This window comes from Microtus oregoni, unplaced genomic scaffold (genome assembly GCF_018167655.1).
Source record: "Microtus oregoni isolate MIOR12 unplaced genomic scaffold, Mior012 000052F_ref0000163, whole genome shotgun sequence".
NCBI lineage: Eukaryota > Metazoa > Chordata > Mammalia > Rodentia > Cricetidae > Microtus > Microtus oregoni.
Window position 1 is genome coordinate 8,513,355 of NW_024543828.1, and position 6,000 is coordinate 8,519,354.

Here is a 6,000-nt window from a genome sequence, read left to right on the forward strand (position 1 = left end):
AGTCTAACATCATGGCAGAGGTACTGGTGGAAGTCACATTTATTTCTACAACTCTGCAGAATTTCTAGGTTCATGCTGCCATCAAGGAGCATGCTGCTGGCTGCTCATAAACCACATTGAAGTTTTTGATGGCAGAGTCTCTTAAAAGAGCCACATGCTTTTTGCTGCTTATTCTGGGTCAGGAAGCCTCTCTTAAAGGAGCCACACCTGTGCTTGTGTCTAGCAAACAAAGCCCACCTGAGAAGATGCTACTACTAAGAAGCTGTTCTTTTGTGTCTAAAATCCTTTCCCAAGTTCTCTCAGGATTTATGTAGATGTATATTTCACAGGTTCTAATAGGTTTTAATAATAAAAGCCTGGATTCAGACATAGGGGAAAATGCTAAGAGATCAGAGAGATGAAGTAGTAAAACCATAGCAACCTTACCTACTCAACTTTCCAACCAAAAAGAGACTGAGATTCTTTCTCCTCCCATTTTACCACTTCCTCTCTCCATCCAGTCATATCATTTCATGATTGTCTGTACAGACCTCCAGACCTCTGTGGTTAGCTAGTGTCTCGCTCCACCCTCTGATCTTCAGGTAAGTTTCATTTGTACAAATAAGATATCGCCACATAGTAGCTTTCTTCTACGTTCCATAAGATTGAATTAAAGAGGTTATAGTAGGGCCTGTATCGTGGTGAATGAGATCTATGAGTTATATTTCACAGTGTAAAATAAAGGTATAAGAACAAAAATGAGACTCAAAAGACACTTAATATTTTCTCCTTGCTATTGTTGCTACTACTATTTCTCTTCTATTATTACATAATATCAACTGGAAAGTGATATCAGTATATTACGCAAATCATTGATCTTTGTTAGGCAAACCTTTACCTGAAATGAGTATTTCGTTATGGGGTGAAGAAAATAATTTTTATATGAATTAAGCATACAATATATGACTGTAGAAATTTATAAACTGCAGGAAGGCAATGATTTTAAAATGTAAAATAATAAGATCAAACCTAACTACCCTGTTCAAATGCATATAAATCTGTATATCTTTTCCTTTCACTCATCTATGTACATATCATTTGTCCATATAGTCATTACAATGTGAGACCCTTTGATAGGACAGTGTGGTATTTACAATAAATGTCTTATCCCACATGTAAACAGATTATATAGTATACTATTAGGGCTAGAAGAACTCTTAGTACATTGTCTAATATTCCATTCCTGCCATGCAAACATATACTCTCTGCTAGTTTCATTTATTCCTGATGTTCACATCATAAATACTAGATAGTTAAGTATTCTTCAGTACAATTTTGCATGAAAAATATAATCTAAATATTTTTCAAGATGTGAAAATAGAGGCTAGAGAGATATCTCAGTGAATAAGAGTACTTGTTACTCTTCCAAGGACCCAGGTTTTTTTCCCAGCGTTCACATGATGGTCCACAATTACCCATAACTCCAGTTCCAGGATCATGGTGCTCTCTTTTGGCCTCCATGGGCACCAGGTACACAAGCATTTAGACATGCAGGTAAACATTCATTTATACATTCATACATGTAGTGGCATTTCATTTGTATTTTAATAATAAAGCTTGCCTGAGGATCAGAAAAGTAATACAGCCACACTGGCCAGCCGTACAGACCAAGCAGCAATGATGCACATTTTTAATCCCAGTAGCCACACTCGTTGCCATAGAAACCAGGTAGTAGTGTTGCACACCCTTAATACAAGAACTAGACATGATTATAAAATGAGATGAGACAGCTCTCAGACATAGTCTCTTTCTGATATTTGTGGAGGCAGAATCATTATTTCAGACTGAGATAGAGGCAAGAGACAGTGACTGTTTTGTTTTTCTGACATTCAGTTTGAACCCCAGTTTCTGTCTCTGAGTTTTTATTAATTGTGCTTAACAAACACATAAAATGAAAATAAATATTATATTAAAAGATGAAGAAATTAATTTTTTGAGCTTGTCACATTAAACTGTACCATAATATTTGGACTTAAGTATACTACATTCAATGACATATGACATGCAGCAATGCAGCAAGACATTTGCATCACACACAGGCATGCTTAATTTTCCTTCTGAATGTCCATGCATCTTCATGTTTAACACAAACTTCAAGAAATCTGTATAAGACCATACTTAAATAGAAGTAGTTTTTTCTTCACAAATATGAAAAACAAACAAAGTAATTATGATTTACCTGGAACTCAGTATGTAGAATAGGCTGACCTGAAACACACAAAGATTTGTCTGCCCTGCCTCTAGTGTGCCACTATGCTTAGCCCAAGCAAAGCAAGTAAAAAACCAACAAAGAATATGTTTCATTTCTAGAAATCAGATTAAGGTACCCATACACTAGGTACTTTGGAGTCTTTCTTGTAAATTTTACATGTCAGCATATTAAAGAAAAGACACACCTAGAACACCAGGTCCCCTAAATAAACATTAGCAAAGTTTATATAAACTCATAGAAACTAAAGAAGCATGCACAGGGCCTACATGGATCTGCACTATGGCCTCAATGTATATACTATGCCTTCCAGTTTAATGTTCTTATGGGACCCCTGAGTGTGCAAACCAGCGATGTGGGAGTGTCATATATCAATCTGTTGATTTCATTGGTTAAGCAATAAAGAAACTGCTTGGCCCTCATAGGTTAAAACATAGGTGGGAGGAGTAAACAGAACAGAATGCTGGGAGAAAGAAGCTGAGTCAAGGAGTCACCATGATTCTCCCACTCCAGGCAGACGCAGGTTAAGATCACTCCTGGTAAGTCAGCTCGTGGGGTACACAGATTATTAGAAATGGGCTAGTCCAGGTGCGAGAGTTAGCCGAGAAAAGGCTGGAACTAATGGGCCAAGCGGTGTTTAAAAGAATACAGTTTCCGTGTAATTATTTCGGGAAAAGCTAGCCGTGCGGGCAGCCAGGTGCCAGGGACGCAGCCCGCAGCTCCCTACTTCAACAAACCAGGGGGTCTCTGATTCTTGTGCCTTCTCTTGCACTCTTTTCTGATTTGTCTTGTCTAACTTCAGTGTGATGGTTTTGTTTTATCTCGATATATTCTATTTTGTTTATTTAAAAATGAATGAGTAAATGAATACCTGGTCACTACAGTAAAGGCTAAGAACTGAGTTTAAATCTATTGAGAGAGGGAAAATTGCTTCTCTGATATAACAACACTGGGTATATCAACCATTTCAGGGCAGGTCTTGTGTTCAGAAGTAGTTGATCAGCACAAAATGAACCTCACAATTTTTTGTGTATTTTTATTTGGTTATAGTTTCGTGGTTTGGATTGGGAGGCATTTTTATTTTGTTTTCTTGGTTTGGGAAGGTTTTATCGTTGTATTGGTAACATGTGCTTATTGATGCAATAGTGTTTTATTTGGTGAGGAATAACCAACTACTTTTTCTTTGGATATGAGGCCTGATCAAAAAGAGGGGTTCCATGTCTGGTACCTTAAACCTAGTCAAAACCCCACTGCTGGAGGACATCATAGACCCTTAAGGTAAACTTGCTGGTGTTATTTCAGCAAATAGTTTTGTTGTTAAACTACCTTATTAATGCTTCTATTCATAGATTTGTGCTGCTCTCAACTTTTGTCAGAGAAAATTTTTCATTCCTCTAGTGGTCGTTAACTGCCCTAAACGCTAAAAATAAATAACTGTTAACTTTCAGCCATACAGGGTTCATTCATATCAATCTCCCCCATCCAAGGCTTAGAGAATATTGCAGAAAGGTGGGTGGAAAGAATGCGAAAAACAGAGAAGAGCAAAACTGTGAAATATTGTATTCTGGACATGACATAGTTGATTCAAATATCAACTCACAGCAGCTGTGGATACCTACAAAGGATTTGTACAAGATCAAGTCAATAAAAATTCACAACACAAATGAGGGCAGGGCCCCAGAGAACCCAGTAATAGCTGAGGAGCTATTGATAGTTGATGGTTACTAATGGAAGAAAACACACTTTCTTTGGGGTTGGGTCTGCCAGTAGGTTTCCCAATGGATGACCCCATACCCATTTGCACATGGTCAACACTAACTGAGAACAATGTAAATAATAATAATAGTCAAAGGGGCATGAAATTGGGAGGGAGGCAGGTTGGCATGTTCTGGGTGGTATTGGAGGGTAACAGTAGGAATGTAAAGAGAATAATACATTGTATATATGCATGAAATTTTCAAATAAATAAATAATTTTTCAAGAATCATGATCAAAACTACAGCAATAGGTTGTCCCTTTCAAGAACCTATGACTTCCATAGTCATGAATTTTTAAGGAAAGTTATAGTATCTGAATATAGTACATAAACTTATAGTACCTGAATATAGAACATGAAATTATAGTATCTGAATATAATATATGAATTCCCTTCTTTAGAGCACATCTCAATTCCAGGCAGAAAGCACTTAGTGGCCCCTATAGCAATTGGGCCAATATTGCATTAGTAAATTCAGCTTGCCTAGCAAATTGATATTGTAGCATGCATGGTTCAAAGTTGGTTGAGACCACAAATGTTTTGTTTCCTCCAGCAGTCTACATAACAATACCATCATGAAATCACAGGAGCTGTTTACCTTCCACCACAGAAGGGGGAAAGATTGGGAGGCCCCACCCCTACTTGAAGACCCAGTATCAATCAATAGACAGAAAAGGAGAGATATTTGTTCAGCAACATATGTATTCACAAGTTTTATTGCCCATGCAAATAATCCTTGACTCATATTTATTCATCTGGCACTAATTAATCTTGAAACAAACTTCAAGAACACTGTATGAAACATCAATAAAATTTTGTACCTTTTTAAAATATGCAAAAATCAAATAGGCAATAATCAATTTAAAATATGTCAAGGAATCTTTTTCACTTCTAGAAATCAATTAGTGTACTATTGTATACTAGATGTATAGAATATATCCAAGAAATAGCCAATATCATAGCTCCATTTGAGAAGGGAGACTGTTTCAAGCTAAAATGAATCTTAAAGAAAATGTGACATAGGTCTCTCCAAGTTTCTTTTGTCAGTGGAGAACCATAATACCAAGAAAACTACACCAAAAAAAGAAGAGCTGGGCGATGGTGGTGCACGCCTTTAGTCCCAGCACTCGGAAGGCAGAGGCAGGCTGATCTCTGTGAGTTCGAGACCAACCTGGTCTACAGAGGTAGTTCCAGGACAGGCTCCAAAGCCAAAGAGAAACCATGCCTCAAAAAAACAAAAAAAGAAAAAAAGAAAAGAAAACTACAGTAGAAAGTGCCAGGATACACACAACAACTAACAGCTAGCTAGATATACAGATGGCTGCATTTCTGACATCTGTCCCAGAAAGGAGTCCAGACAGAGCCATCAAATAAGTAGAATAGAGGCTAAGCTGAAAAGACATATGAATACAAAATGCTGTCCCATGGCTCAGTGAATTTCCTAAATGGAGGGACAATATCACAGAAATAAGAAAAATTCTGTCTGATGCTTCTCTAAGCATGACTCCTTGCTTTTTATCTATATTATCACTAATGGTTCTTTTGAGTAGCTATCAACCTGCTGTCTAGTTTACAATCTGCTATGATAACATCAACAGTCACTTAGTATAGAATGTATACAAGGAAAAGCCTTTACACTGCTGCGCATGGATGAGAAAACCTGATTGACAGAGACTAAGAAGGTGACTAATGAGCAGAGCAGAGGTGGACAATCCAGAGCTGGTGCAAGTATTCAAGATGGCAACAGAGATGAATTTACAAAACACTTCTGCTGCTAGCCTATTTTTTATGGCTTTTCATTTCATGATTACCTATTTTATCCATAAATTTTATGTTTGCATTTGCATTTTACACAGGACTGCAAAACCATGTCAAAAAGACATACTAACTTATTTTGCTCACAAAATTGCATACATTGTTAGTATGTTTAATAAAAAAATTTGTAGAAAGACTGACATATGATCATTTGTGAGTACACCCAAGATAGTTTAACATA